The 16,841-nt window shown below is 33.1% G+C and overlaps 1 protein-coding gene across 1 annotated transcript in view; it reads right to left on the reverse strand.

Annotated features, from left to right (window-relative positions):
* The window catches only part of LOC106463821 (ribosomal biogenesis protein LAS1L-like), a 105,608-nt gene extending 90,572 nt beyond the window's left edge, over positions 1-15,036 (reverse strand). Inside the window, exons 1-3 of the mRNA XM_022391430.1 lie at positions 15,029-15,036; positions 6,495-6,520; positions 6,048-6,140 (exon numbers count right to left, since the gene is read on the reverse strand). The gene's annotated coding sequence lies outside the window, so the exon portion shown is untranslated. The remainder of the gene's footprint in view (positions 1-6,047; positions 6,141-6,494; positions 6,521-15,028) is intronic.
* Between the last annotated feature and the right edge of the window lie 1,805 nt (positions 15,037-16,841).

Consider the following 16,841-nt stretch of genomic DNA (forward strand, 5'->3'; position numbering starts at 1 on the left):
CCTTATCTTTCTATTATGTTGTGGGACAATGTTTAGCAATTAAGTTTATTTTCATAAAATAAGCAATTTTAAGTATTAATAACTATATGTATAGTATAGTATTGAATATGTGTACAGATGCCCATGATGGTTTAATTCATTAACCCATAACTTAAGTGTATAAAAACAAGAGATGTTGCTCAATTACATACTCCATTTAATGCTCAAATTAGTCAAAATCATGGCACCAATATTATTTTCTAGATTTCACACTTAGGCTTGTAAAATTTAAATGACCTATCTAACCACTTTTGAACATATCAAAGTTGTGATAATGAAACAATAGTATTACTTAACTGAAACTAATAAGTTATTAACACTTCTTACTTTTTAAAACTGATTCACAATTCAACAAATATAACTGAACACACTGTATAACTACTCGTTCTGTCTACACACGTTTCATAATTTGATTTTAAGCTGGCTTACCATGCTCTGGTTAACAGGCTTAGATAAAATTGAAAATAAATTATTTCATGCTTACAACTTTGCCTTCCATGAATGCAATAATGTCTTTCATTTGCATCATGTGATAGTTTAGACACTCATTATCTACATTTAATATTCCACATACACTATGTCTCTACATTTTAAAATGTTAATGTCATTATAGAAAATTTAATAAATAAGTAGCTTAGATTTAACAAATACTTCAATTATACATAATTACATTAAAATATTTTCATTTGCATACTAATATATAAATTAGTTAATCAAAAACTAAAATTATTAAAATTTCGTCTATAAACAGCATTTGTGAGCCACAGACAAAAATTTGAGATTTGGTCAATGATTTACAAAATACTGCCTGCTATTTTAAATTGTGTAGGATTTCTGTTTTTTTCACATTCCACCAGTTATCATCAAACCCATCAGTAAAAATACAATAAAAACAAAATTAATATTATTTTAATAACTAATTAGGCTGACAAAAAAAAGTTACAACAATATTTATCAACATATAACTGTCACAAAGGAAATTACAATTTGTCCTCAAACATGCTTCATTTTGTCACATTTATTCAGTGAATGTCAACATTTTCCTTACCTGAAAATGTAATTCAGATAGATACACATCTTTCCACATAGCTGATAGCCACTGCCTAAATGATTTTTGTGTATGCACTAAGCTTTGAAAATAATTCCCATCCCTACAAATGTAACATGTACTGCACTATTCTGTGACACAATCAGCACTGGACTATAGACCTCCACCAACATGAGAACAAAACATCCTCCATACACAGTAGACCCCACGAGCACTACATGTATTAATCCTGTGTATATATGGTGGGGTATTAAAGTGCACACATCATTACCTTTTTAAAGAGTTACATTAAAAATTTAATTAAACAAATTTATAATCAATGTATGTCAATAAATGTACCATAAAAACATATATATCTAATTCAAAGTTTCAATTTCTCAATTCAAAAAGGAAAAACTTAAATAAGTTCTATATCTTGACTTTTGTGTGTTATGTGATGCATCTCCCCTGATTTTGATATTTTCAATTTTCTCCAATCACTTCTAAGGCTGTCAAAGAGGCCAATCAATCAGAAACCGAAATTATCAATATTTAAAGGTAAAAATATAAAATATAAACCTCCCACTTTATCAAATTAGTAAGGTATAAATGAATGTTTGACACCCACTATTGAGGCTCCTCCCATCTTATCATAGTTTGAAATGTGTGTATCTATAACACATGCCCCTCTTTTATAGCCATTTTTATAATCAATAAATACATAATTTTGTTTCCTACAGGTATCTTCCAAAGATTATTTCTTTTTAGTGCATATTTACAAGCCATTCATCTCAAATTGTTTATGTGTGATCATTATTCTTGAACTCCAAATGGCTAACAAAAGTTTTATAACTTATTTCTAGTTTAGTTAGTAAGCTTATAGTAGTTTTAGGGCATTCTATGTTGTCTATGTGATAATGTTTTGTTTTCTAGCTTTCACATTCGAAATAAAAATTTAAAAATTTTGGACCACCACCATCATTACAAAAACATAGGCCTACAGTGCAAGTGTTTTTGTTGGCCTACAGTGCAAGTGTTTTTGTTGGCCCACAGTAAAAAGCTTGAATTCCCAAAGCACCATATTGTACGAAATATAAGACATAGTTTTTTTCCTTAAAAAAGCCTCTAAAAATCATCCTGCATCTAGCATGGGAAGTTAAAGAAAATGCATCATAAGCTAAATTCTACACAGTCTTTCCCCAGATAACTGTAGATTAAAATAGAAAAATATGTGATTAGGCTTATAAATAATGAAAAAAATTTGCTAAATATATGAGTGGATATATAATAGATAATAATTATCCAATTATCTCATGAACACTACTGTCTACTACAGTTCTTATTTGCAACGTGCAACAGTACTCAAATGCAAAAGACACCCTGGCCTTTTTCCTTACTTCCACATCAGGCCAGTACAGTTTACTTGCTGGATACAAGGATATCCACAATGAACACCAACGGAAGTATGGTTGTCTTTGAAAAATTATCTATTACTTATGTCTCCTTACCCTGGAAAGACTAATGGTGAATTCTGCTCTTTACCTCACTGTTTTACTGAAAAGTTTTTTCTTATTATGCAAATTTGATTCAATATGTTGCATGTATGATATTTTTATTGAAATAAGTTATTTTGATATGCAGATTTCATGTTTGATGTTATTTTGAGTTATATTAAATGCTTTGATACACTCAATGTTTTTTCCTTAAATATTCTTTGCTAAAATATGAGGGCACCTCATATGCCATACATTTATGGTAAGTACTAAATTTCTTGTTCTGTTTTTTATTTATTGTTATGAAAGTAACTAAAATGAAAACATTAAAAACTGATCATGTTAGATAAGAAAAACAAAAAAAAAATTAAATTTCTATTAACAGTCAAAATTGTAACACACTATGAGCACAAGGAGTATTAGTAATTCATTTGTGTTGTACTTGCTACTTGATCATTTGTTTACATAAAGTTGTCCAGCTGTGATAAATGGCTTTCGGCATACTCTGAGGATATAAGAGCATAAAATGAAAAACAAAACCAGATTTGAAATGTCTATTAATTTTGGCTGTAAAAATAAATAGTATGTAATTGTCTTCTACATTATAGTTATTCTTAAAAGAAAAAGGGTAATTTAGATTTATTTCATATTTTTCAACTCTTCATTTTACCCTACGTTGCTGATTTCATTTCAATTAGTATGATGATAGTAAAAATAATATAAAAAAATAAACTTTTACTGAAAAATATACTTTTGATATTTATTTAGGAGGTTTTAGAGGTTATGCAAATAAAATATAAAAACTGTAATATGAAAAAATTTTTTATTCTTAACATAAAAATCACCTTGTACTTAGCCAGAGTTGGGTTAGACTGACTCAATAAATTCATACAAAAATCTTTAGTGAAAATATTTTATAAAAAATTCTGTTTTTTTTTCTGGGGGGGGGGGGACATACTTTTAATATTTACTAAACAAAACTAACAAATTTCATGAAAATACACTTAGTAAATCTGGAATTCTAATAAACATTATTATGTATAGCTTCATGGAAACTGGGTTGGAGCAAAGCACAAATGACATTCACATAAGGATAACAAAGGCTCATTCTTGACAAAGGAAAATAAATGCTTAGAAAGTGGGGAGGAAGAGTGGAAGGTTTAGTAGAGGGTTGAATATCTATCTGAAATATATTTTCACATAAAGAAAATGTTAACTTCAGAAACACTACTCACCTTTTCATAGAACTGATAGCTAGAATCCCACAATGAAAAGATGGTGCCAGGACAATTGTAGATAAAGAAAATTTAACAAAAAATTAATTCCTTTCCTGTACAATACAGCATCAGAAAGGAAAAATTTAGGTGTGGAACCTAGTGGAGCATCACTCTGTTAGGGACTGCATCCATATCATACAGGGAATACTCTTTGCCCAATAAACATGGTAGAACAAAGGTACAACCAAAATAACTACCTGCATGATGCTAAAGTGTCACATAGGTGGGTAAAATGTAAAGACTACTCAACCAGCCTGTATATCTCAGAGATTTAGCAGAGCATGTATGTGTGGTGTGGTTGGGACAACAAGTTGTACAGTAGTGGAGAAACACTTTATGTGAAATCCATAATAACCAAAATAAGCAAGTGCAGGAAAGAATCACCCCATACCTGAAAAACTTGACCAGATGATTTATTGATCCCAACCACTCAAAGTGGATGAAGATAAGTATGAGAGGGAGAGGATTCATATGTCAAGAAAATAATATGTCAATTGTCATGAAAAAGAATGGTACAAGGAAGGTAACAATAAACTGCCCGACCAGGACAAATAAGGAGATGAATAAAGGTTAGACTGATTGTAAAGAAATTACCCTCCCAGTCAGCACAGGTCTTGGGGAAGAAAGAGCAGTCTGGGAATAAATTAAACTGTCTCTTGGGTAAAGAGTGCAAGTGATGTCTAAGGCAAAATGTTAGAGTAAGGTATCCAAGCAAGAAGGAGAAAAATATATCTTTAGAAAAAACAGTGTATGGAACAGATAGCCAAAAGTTCAAATGGGATGGGAGAAGATATATGGGAGACCAGAGAGCTAAACAGAGATTCCAGTCCAGAAGAAGATCCAGAGAAGTCCTGGAAGATGTCTTTAAGAACAAGAGAAAGAAAATGGCCAGGGAAGAGATGGAAGGTCATCGAAAAACACACAGAAAGAGATTGGATCAATACCAACCCATAGGATCCACAGCCAGAGCTGCACATTCCTGGACTGTGACCAGAAAAGTTGAAACATAGTAGTGAGAGGAGATGCAAAGGTGAAAACCTGATCCATCATCAAATTCCAACTTCTTGGAACATAACAGGCTGGCAATTAAATATGTGGTAGTCATGGGTCCAAAAGAGAAAGTGCCTCCCTGTCAGTGTGAGTGAAGTTATTGGAATGAATCATAACAAGACTACCAGACAGACAAAGATGCAAGCACACTGAGCAGGCAATATCTCAAGAACAGAGAGACCAATCCTCTAGAGACCAGACTTAGAAACTAGGATGCAGATATCCAGAAGTGTATTCCATTTGGACAGAAAGGCATATGTGAACAGATGCAAGTCCAGGTAAGGTGAGAGAAGAAAGATGCCCAGAGTCATATAGGACTGATTGAACCACAACAATAGCAAGATGTAAAGAGATGGAGAGAGAAGGATACACAAGAGAAAACAGTGAATCACTGGGCATATTTCAGTGATCAGTCAGAGTCCAGTGAAGAAAATGCATAAGGATGCATCCGAGAAGAATTCCATATTTAGAAGACATAAACCATGCAAACGTGTTGAAAACATTCCCTTTGAAAATATAATATCATAAAGAAATACAAGTTAGATTACCATACAAATGTTTGTTTAAGTGGAAAGCTACACAATGGGCCATCAGTGCTTCATCTGCTGTGGAGAAACAAACCCAAAACTTGAGCACTGTAAGTCCATAAACATACTGCTGACTCAACAGGGTACTTATTTAAGGGAATCAGATAGAGTGCAGGGGAAAAGGGACTTGAAAAGCCTGACCAACCAAATCAAAGAGATAGTTCCCAAACGAAAAAGTAGGTTGCAGCCAAGGATATATTTCGGGATGGGAATAGAAGGAACTAGACACCCATATAGTAATGGAAATGTAGGCCCAACTTATAAACTGACATTAACATTGATTAAAGAAAACATATGATAACAAAATTGTATTATAATCAGGTAATACAGAGTAAATATGAAATTCAACTTAAGTTCAGTGCATAATTTGATGGTGAAAAAGATTATTAAAATTGTATATATTCAAATAAAAAAACTTTGGCTACATCATATTGATTTTTGTATTAATTAACAAGTAAGGTATTCTTTTTATTAAAATCATCTACTTCTTTTTTATTTCTTACATTTGAATTTTCACTGCAAAAAAATCACTTTTCAAACACTTGCTGAAATACTTATAATGCTATGCATTTACCTAACTTTCCAAACAGAAACTCGGTCCACCCCCCAACGCTGCTCTGTTACATTGTCTGAATACAGTCGATGATAAACTGTGGTCCACTCCTCCCTAAAAGTATGGAATGAAATTTATAAGAAAAAAAAAATTGTATAACTAAAATGTAAATGAAATATATTCTCATATATTTATGGGCAGAGAACAATTTTCAATGTCAATCTTTATCAAAGTTTCCTATTTTTGTGAGATGATCTTGATACTATGACAGGTGTGTGTTTGTATATGAATAGCTTTTACATTTACAATCATTTACAGAAGGCTACATGCACCTGATATAAAGCAATCAGCATTCATTAAATCAGCCAGACATGAGAAGAAAAACAGAAAAGACTGCTAAGAAGTAAGATATTTACCATTTAAAAAAAAAAAAATGATTAACCTTCAGGATAATATATTTTTACTTACCTTATTTGCTGGTGTATAAGACGACCCTGAATTTTTAGAGTAAATAAAGTGTATTTTCTTGAGATTTGGTGTATAGGATGACCTCTATAGTCAAGTAAATCTAGGATGTTACTTTTAAGTTATTTTTAAACTGTGCTAACCTGCACTCTGGAATAATCAATACAACTACACGTGTGATTTTTTATGCTCTTGAAATGTTACAGACAGCTCAACGCAGCATAACTTAATTAACAAACACGTAATAAACAATTTACAAAGTTTTCATCATAGGTGAACTTTTTTTCCCATTACAAAAAAATACAAGACAGGATGGAAGATGTCCTAATAAGGTTGACGAAGGAGAGAAGGGGACAGAGGGAGGGGCAAAGGTGATGATGACATGGAGTGGTATAGATGAGGAAAATTACTTTAGAGAGAAGACATGTTGGTGGGAAGGCATAAATGTTCAGGCCCTCCTTTCCTGACTGAAAGCATCTAATCCTAAGGCCCGAGGATGAAAAACCAGAGCTCAAAAAGATGGCAGTTTGTTGTTCAAATGGATGGCCAACGCATCTATGCGCAGGGTTCCAGACAAGAGCATAACCACCAGAAAACTTGAGGATCTAGGGAATGATCTGTGAAAATGACCTTGGGCAGACGTGATAACCGATCCTCAACAAAACTCAAAGCACTGGAAATTGGCAAATCAAGAGCTGTATCCAATGCTTATGGGCCCAGAACAGGAGCTACAGAGTCCAAAACCAAAGGGACCTTGATTTGGTACCCCCCTATCTTGGTGATGTATTAGATTACTATGGAGTTATCAGAATGCACCATAAACAAATTCCCCTCAGAAGATGGAGGAAATGATAGCTTGATGAACAGTTAAGAGCTATAAAACATTGACAGAGAGCCCATGCTGGGTATTGAGATATGCATCCCAACCCACAAGAGAAACATCAGTAAAAAGAAGAGTGTCTGGATGAGGAGGTGGAAGAGGAACACCAGCCATAGTATTATCTCTGTCCAACTACCAAGCAAGGTCAGTCCAAAGGGAAGAAGGAAGGACAAATAGTTGATCCAAGGGATCCTAACTGAAGTCCCATCAATCATGGAATTCCCACTAAAGGGAACACATGCGAGCACAACTGAGGGGTAGAAGAGCTTTCAAGGAAGTATACATCCCCAAAAGAGATAGAACCTCTTGAGCAGGAAAGAAATGAAAGGATAGGGCCATAATGACCAACTGCTCCATATCCCAAATACATAGCAGAGAAGGCTGGGCCAACTGGTGGGAATTGAAGAAAACTCCCAAGTGAACTAGATATTGCATAGGGGAAAGGATGAAATTTGTCACTTTGATTAAACAACCCACTTGAGCTACCCCTCCATGAGTAAATGGGTGTGGTCAGAAGACACCAAACAAGAAGGAGCCAGAAGAAGCCAGTTGTCCATGTATTAATGAGACCAGAATCCCAACAAATGTAGATGTCAAGCAAAAAACTTGACTACCCAACAAAACACATAAGGAGCCGAGGCAAGCCCAGACAGCAGAGCCTGGAACTGGGAAACCCAACCTTTGTGGGCAAACAAAAGAAAACAGTGTGAGGATAAAGAAATAAAAACATGAAGGTTTGCATCAGTTACATTAAACTTGGTCATCCAAAGACCTGGTGTGAAAACCTAATGAAGGGAAAGAATCAACTCCATGGTGCAATGAGGAAGATACAGAAACTGATTTAAATGGAAGAGGTTGATGATGGGTCTCCAATTCCTATTTTCTTGGGAACAATGAAAAGCCATGAGTAAAAACCCAGCTGAACAGAAAACACCGGCTCAATAGCTTCCTTGAGAAGAAAGTTTCTCACTGCTTCGGACGGATGACTGCTTGAGACAGGAAGGAAAGAAACTAGAGACAAGGAAAGAGGAGGTGTCAACTAAGATTGAAGAGACAGACCCTCTGACAAAACCCCCAGAACCCAAAGATCAGAAGTGAAAGTCTCTCAAATGTTGACAAAGTGGTGGAGCCTGGCTCCCAAAGGACCTGATCTCACTGTGTAGTCACCTATACCACTGTCGACATTCTTGATGAGCACATAAAAATGAGGATAAGAAAGATAAGAGTCCAAGGCTGATGTAAAAAGAACCTCCAAGACAGAAAAGATAGGGGCCCCAGACAGTCAAATGTAGAAATTATTATTCAGCTAGTAAATGAGGGGCAATGAGTTTCTATGAATTAAAGACATAACCTGGGAAGAAGTTAAAGAGGACAGGTATATAAAAAGAGGGTAGAACACTCCAGACTCAGAGGAAATACCACCAGGAACAGAGAGTCTGGGACTGGTGACCAAAAAAATGTGAGCTTGATGTAGAGGAGAGTCCCAAACACAAGTGAGAATAAGTCCAAAGAAACACCATGAGGTGTGAAGACCACTCTGTCAAAAAGATTCAGTCTGGACAAGATGTCTGATATGCCACTACATTCAGAGCTCTCAGAACATGGAAGGCCAAGGATCAGATGTTGTTGTCATGAACTTAAAAGTGGAACCTGAAATTAAGGAAGCAGAAGTCCAAAAGCAAGTACCTCCCTATCAGTTGATGTAAGAAATAACAATGGAGCTATTAAAATAGATAAAACTGGATGTTCAGATAGCTGCAACAAAAGATGGTGGCAGATCCATTGAAATTACCACATTTCAAGGACATGGATGTAAAAAAACCATTCTGCAGAAGACTAAGCCCCAAAAATGGTGAGGTATCCAGATTCTGAACGGTACAAGTCCAGACAGAATGGAGGAAATTGAAAGCTCATTTTCTTGTAAAAACAAAAGGTACAGAGATGAAAGTATAGAAACAAGAGAAGACAGTGGATTATAAAATAAGGCATACCAAAGAAGCAAGTCCCAGAAACATAGAAAGAATATAAACTGAGAAACATCTGAAGAAAAAAACAGGGCAATATGAAGAAATGGTTAGTGCAATCTTTCCCAGTAAAACTGTTGAGGTAAGCAAGAGACAAAAGAGATTCAAAGCAGGACAAGAAGAAAATCCCTGAGCTGAAAGAAGAGATTCAAGGGATAAAAGCAATATAAAAAGAAGAAAAATTCCAACCACAGGTCACAAAGAAGTCTTAAGTTTGGGGAAGATGTGGAAACTATGGTCAACACAAAGCAGAAACAGAAATAATCTACAATAATTCAACAATCAGAAGGAAAAGGAAGAGGGAATAAATTTATGAGCTGAGATGCATACAACAAGCTTGCCTGAAAACCAACTTAAACAACTGTGGTAAAAGAACAAATGTCATGTACCTAAGTTATCAGAGCAGCAACAGACAAAGGTGGGTGTTACCTGATCCTTGTCAGTCAAGTTGCACAAAGAGCTGATAAGAAATGTCCAAAGACAAAGCATGGCTCAGCAGGAGTTACAGAAGTAGAAGGCTGCAAGTCCTGGGTTTCAGATGAAGAATGCAAGTTAGAGCTAACCATGTGATGTACAATGATAACAACATTTCTCACCATCTCTGTAACTCCAGTTTCTATGTTATCATTTAAAGCAGGAATTACAACTCTTATGAAGGACACTCTGGACCTTAATAGTTTTCAGAAATAATGTTTAATAAGATCCACTAAAATTAATTCCAGCTTATTATTATTAACATTTCTTAATAGGTCTGGTATGTCTGTGATAGCTAGGTCTTGGTCATTTCTGTATTGATGAAAATCAGATTAATTATCAAAACCTGAACACTGGGTTAATGATGATAGGGAGTATTCCTGTCAAAGAAACCATAACAGAGACTGAAACACATCCTAAAATGCTGTAATTTGATTAAGAAAAGAAATCAAATTAACATGATAAAAGATTATAATTTGTATCAGAAGTTCTAACTAAAATCCATTTTAAAAATCTGTATATTTCTTTCTTGAAATCAAGAAAATGAAGGTAAGAAGATTACACTTTGAATGTTAATTAAAAGTTGAAACTAACAATCACAAAAATTATACAGTTCTTAATGAAAAAAGAATATGATTGAACACTGCAGTGCCATGGAAATGAATGTGCTTTTGGTATACACAAAGTACTCAAGGTGAGTTCTGTGTATTAAAAATTTGTCATCCTCCTATTAATGGAGGGGTATAGTCTAATGCTACTTGCATAATAAATTGGCACAGTTATTATATGTAGGGGTGAAAGTTTTATTTAAGGGTTGGCACATGAACAAAATTTTTTCTGCGTGTGGTACGAGATATTAACTATCTATTATGTGGAGAGGTGACTAGCATTTCTGAAAATGGTAGTCAAGAAGATGAATCTATATAGATTAAAATAAAGGGTGTCAAGTGTAGAAAGTTTTTAAATGGCAATTGTTACAGGTCACCTGCTCAGACAAATTATGTCAATGCGAAATTGCAAAATGGGATAAGGGTTGTTATTAATACAAATGCTGATGTAACAATTATGAGAGAATTTACATCTAGACTAATTGAATGGAACTGTGTGGAGTCAAGTAGTGAGGGAGAGAGGTTTCTTGAATTAATTCATGATAGTTTTCTATACCAAAGGTCAGAGAACTAACTAGAAGGAATGCAATTTTAAATTAATTGTTAACCACTAAAAAGGATGTAGTTGCAACAGTTGAAGCTGGGGAACATTTAGGGAAAAGTAATCACTGCATGCTTATGTTTGATAATTGGTTACATATTGAGATAAAAGGAAGCAAGATTTTAGTTTCTAATTTTCAGAAAGCTATTTTTGAGGTTATGAGACAAGATTTATCAATAGTGAACTGAAATAATGAGTTAAAAGGTGACATGGGACAGATGTGTGAAATGTATAAAAAGTAAATTACTTTTAATTCAAGATAGCCTTGTTCCTAAAAAAAAAAAGAGGAAGATAAGGAAGATAAACCTAATTGGCTTACAAAAGACACAGTCATGATAGTGGAGAAAAAAGTGGATACTTTCTATAAGATTAAAATTTTTAACTTACATGTAAAATGGAAGAATTATAAAACTATAGAAAAGCTATAAAAAAAATAAAAAATCCAAATGACTTACAAGAACCAGTTGACTAATAATATTAAAACTAACAGCAAGGATTTTGTCAAATATATTTAAGATATACAGTGTTAAAATGGAAATTGGGGCCTTAGAGATTGCAAAGTGTCTGTTAAATTCTATGAAATGACTGAGATTTTAAAAATTTTCTTCTCTTTTCTGTTAACAAGAAATTAAGTTCACAATATTCCTGATGTTGATCATTCTATGAGAAATAGTGGAATTGACTTAGGTTTGCCACATTCTGCTAATAAAAAAATAGGACACATATCCTACTCGGTAATCTAGAAGACCACAGTTAGTTCATCCAGCAAGATCTGTGGCAAAAATTTAGCTGAAAACACATTTTATTCATTTTAAGCACAAAATTGTATAGAAAGCTGTAAGGGGGTAGTAATATTATGAAAAATTTTAAATTTGAAAAATAAAATAATTTTTCCTTTATAATTTTCATTGCCAGCTTAGATTCTGAAAGAAATGCAGAAACCAAGACTGTCACAGGACTTACGACAATCTTAGATTGACCCGAATCATGTACATCATGTACTTCGTTTGAAGTGTATGGTCACATGTGCACACACCTGTAAATCTAATTACATGTTATTGGTCACACACGAGAAAAGCATGACACATTACAATTTTAAATACTCCTGAGAAAAGCCAAAACATGTTATCTACAAAAATGCTTGGAGCAGCATAGTAACAGATCTTCAATTAGTTGTAATTGTTTAAAAAAGGAAACAAACAAGACAGCGGCCAAAGGCAATAAAATTGAAATGAGAATATTTAAAGATTACAGGAAATTGAAGATTATTTGACACAAAACCACAGAAGAAGGGAAAAAGATGAGACTTTGATAGTTTGAATAACTGAAAACAGTAATAATCAGATACACTATCTTTGATTAGTCAATTATTTTTGTGAGTCATTACACTATTGATTAAGTTGAATGAATTTGAATTAATTGAAGATAATAAAAAGAAATCATAATGGCAATATTTCAAATACTTGAAAAGCTACACTAATCAAACAGAGTAATAACTGGAAATATTAATATTTATCAGAGTATTTTTGTGATAGTAATTTTGATTAATTGATTATTTTCTGAGAAACTACTCGATGTAATCACTACCTATAGGTAACTGATTAATCAAGTTAAGCACCCAGCTCCAGTCAAAGTATAAATTATTAACACAAGCCTACACTCTGGTAACTTTCAATTTCATATAGTGAATGGCTTTTAACCTATTTTATTCATTTTCCATTATTACTTCAATTAGAATATATATATAAATAGAGAGTGAGAGAGAAGTATTATGTCTTAATTTTCATTCATTATTGCCTATATATAAAAAAAAAGTTAATTTTCTTTTAGTTATTTATTTAAAATGAATAAAAATGTTAATAAAAATAAACAAATGAAAATAAATTATTTTCTTTGCTGTCAATATATAGAGTCTTCTGCCAAATGTTATAAAATAGGTCCTTTTCCAACAGATTTACAGAAATGTTGAACAAGTAAACAGTGCATGACTAGAATTAAATTTTGTTAGGTTTTTAATAGTTAGAAATGCATACTATTGCTTATTGTGGGCTATATTTTATTGGCCTGTCTATATCTATGACACACTCTTGTAACTTGTTTTTCTTTTCTGAAAATGATTTCTTGATAATGATTTTGGTTAAGGTATACAAATATATTTCATTTTTCTGGATTCAAAGATTTTACTTCAATATATACATTTTTTATGGTTATTTAAAAACACTTTTTGGATTACATAGCACTCCTTGAATCTAATAAAAAAAATTAATGCTCAATGTATCTTAAATTTACATTAATAATCTACTGTAGAGTAAAAGTAATGATGAAGATCAAGTCATGAAACCTTTGGATTAAAATTCATTCTTTACTCGCGTTCGTGAGAATAGAAAATTCATCATTTCTCATTTTCTCATCTTCCAAAGTTAATTTGTAAATTATTATATATTTCTTCTAAAAATGCAATTTCAATTAATGAGTCTTGATTAGTTCATTGCCAGTACTCAGATGTTTGTAACCTTATGGTAGTGTTATTAATATTACAACAGTAAATCCCATCTTATATGCCTGATTCATTTTGTATTTTAGAAGTGTACATTAAAATATTTATTTAAAAACTGATTTTATAATGTGAAGTATCCAATTAAAAAGGTTTACAAGTAAGATTAGGTTACAAACCTAACAGTAACAGGAAAAAAAAAAGAGGTATTGAATTTTGTCTCCCAAGAACAAAGATTGTAGCACTCATTTTTGTGTCAATACTTTTTCCTAGCTCTGCTTTCAAATGCCCATTTAATCATAATTTATACTGATTATCTACATTGAAACCCAACACAAGTTTTATTTTAATTTTATGCTATCCTTGAGTCTAAGTATTTAACAACGATTTTGCATTTGTTACAATAAAATATAATACTCATTGTTCCACAGTATTAATTTATTTGTGAGAAAACAAAATTAATAACTAATTAATTTGAATTGCAAGAAAAGTTTATTTAATAAACTTGATGTTTTACTTTTAACAGTTTACTGTTTAGGTAAAATAGAAGTCGTACTATGCCGCATACGTATTACTATTACATACGACTCTACGAGTCATGACTGAACTCATTGAATTAGTAGTAACAGCAAAATCTAACGTTACTGTGAATAATGAGACCAATATTATTCATTTACATATAAAAGTACAAGTGGTATAAAAACTATAATATTAATAGTTAGTAAGATATTAAAACCTGTACAACACGAACTGCAATAACTTAAACATTTATCTAAAAATAATAAAGCAGACGCTTGCAAATTGTACTCTACTGTCCAACTTTCAGTTTCAATACAATTATTAATATTAAATTCAAGTTAAAAGTCCGAATGTCGATGTTATTGAATGTTGCACACTGCTTGAAAACAAAAAGACTATATAACTTACTTATTTTTCCATGGAACTACGCGAATAAGCTTATTTTTACTTTTAGAAACTGTTTTAGTTTCCCTCATGACTACACGATATTAAACAATTGTCACATGTAACGTTCGACACAAAGCTGAAACTATCGTCTTCGTCAGAAGCCACCATAAATTCAGTGTTTCCGCTGAAGGTTTTTGAAATTTTAACGCTAGGAATATGTGTTTGTATACACGAAAATAAACAAGTAATTGTGAAATAAGTATTGAAGTCACTATAAGCTCATTCAAAATGTATATTAATACAAATTTTAAGCATTTTCTCTGTTTCACAATTAGTAATACCAATTTGGTTAATGTGAAAAAGATGAAATACAATATGATAGGAAAAAAGCACACAGATAACGAATTAAATCGTAAATGCTATAACCCTCCAGTGGCGCAGCAGTAACTTGAATAAGCCTGAAGGCTTTCATAATTATAACACTGAAAACCGGGTATCGATACCCGTGGGGGCACAATACATATAACCCATTGTGTAAATTTGTTCATACTACGATCAGCTCTTTTTATCTCTAGTATAATCATGTACGAAAACCACTTAGTTTTACTACGCATGAAAATCTCCCAGTGGTTCAGCGGCAAGTCTGAAGGCTTTTAATGCTAAAATAGGGTTTCCATATACGCGATGGACAGAGCGCAGATAGCTAACTGTGTAGCTTTGCATTTAATAATGGAACAAAAAAAAAGCATCAGCAAGGTTGCAATCAAGAAAAAATAAAACAAAATACTCTCTATAGTATAAAAAAGCCACACTGTCAAAATGCTATTTAAATCATAAATTTTTAGTACTAATTGCATCAGTGCCTGAATGTGAGCAAAACCTGGAGTTAAATTTTGCACTAAAATAAAGTTTTCATCAAAACATATTTATTCTTGAAAAAAAAAACAGCACATTCTCTATAAGAGGATGAGCCGGTACTTTTTCCTTTTCAAACCATAACGACACTGGGCGGTTACTTTTAATACTGACACTGCTAATTTGTATCGTTTATCTGTTGTTATGTTTGTGTGTTTCATTTCATAATTTTGAACAAATAAATGAGAAAACATCGCTCTTGTTAGCTTTAATAAAGTGGGAAATTACATTGTACCAGTAGGGAACATAAAGAGAGAATATAACGCCAATATCCAATAGAAGTAACCGCATCAATATTCGTGTTGTCAGGAAGCACAACCTCACTTTGAGCTCTCAACTTTCCATCAGTCTCACCAATTGACCAATTTAGAAGAGCAAGCACTTTTAAATGTCAAATAAGCTTTTTTGTTTTATATTTGAGTCATTTATAAGATCGACAATCTTGGCATACTCGAAGATTGGATCTTCAAGCTGGAATTTCACTCACATGGCCATTTTTATATAATTCTCTGACTGATAAATAGATATCGATAAACGTCTATTGCATGGCACATATTTTAATTATTTGTTTTCAGCTCTGTCTTAGCTTAGTTTTCTGTCTTAGTTTTCTTAGCTCTGCTAAGATACCTTGATAAACTTTTTTCACAGGCAAATTCTCACTCCTTCTTTCCTTTTGTCAATAGACATAATTTCATTAACCGATCTAACATACCTTATATTCATGAAAATGATAGCAAATGTTTTGACTACTATCTCTATTTCTACAAACGGCCTATATAAAAGTGGAGTATCACTTTCATGAAAGATTCTGCAATTGGGAAAAAAATCGGTCCAGAAGCATCGCTGGGCACTGCCACGAGAATCTGTACCAGGATTATACTTGACAGTGCCTCGAATTACCAGTTGATGTCTTGAAAAATCAGAATAGAAACTATGATCGATATCATAATGAAACGCCAAAAATTCCCACGCCTATGGGCCATAGCTCCGAATCTTTTTAGTACATAGCGAAGCCTCTGAAAAGGTCTATTGGTATGCGTAAGATCAGTAGTGTGCGGGGGGGGGGAGCGAAAGGTCTGGGGCCCCGGGCATCCAATACAAAGAATCGAATCGAATAGTAGAACCCTTTCCGCCCTTCCCCAAGGTCTTAGGTACAAGGCTCTAGGCATCATAGAACCTCTGCACGCCACTGCGTAAGATCCTCTACAGTTTATCCATGCATTGCTTCACCGAGAACTATTTGTTCTGACCCAAGCCAGAATGTTATCCTTTTTTACTTTCTGAAAAGGAGTGGAATTCCTTTTAAACCTCTTGTCGATTAGTATGAAAACAAAAACGATTATTTGCTCTTCTTAAAAATTCTTGAAACTACTCGAGGGCTTTTTTAGCCATTTGAAGCAGCTGGATTCGTCATTTGAAATCTAAATTTGACAATAAAAACCAAGGAA

The sequence above is a fragment of the Limulus polyphemus genome, unplaced genomic scaffold (genome assembly GCF_000517525.1).
Source record: "Limulus polyphemus unplaced genomic scaffold, Limulus_polyphemus-2.1.2 Scaffold1491, whole genome shotgun sequence".
In the NCBI taxonomy this organism is placed as follows: Eukaryota; Metazoa; Arthropoda; class Merostomata; order Xiphosura; family Limulidae; genus Limulus; species Limulus polyphemus.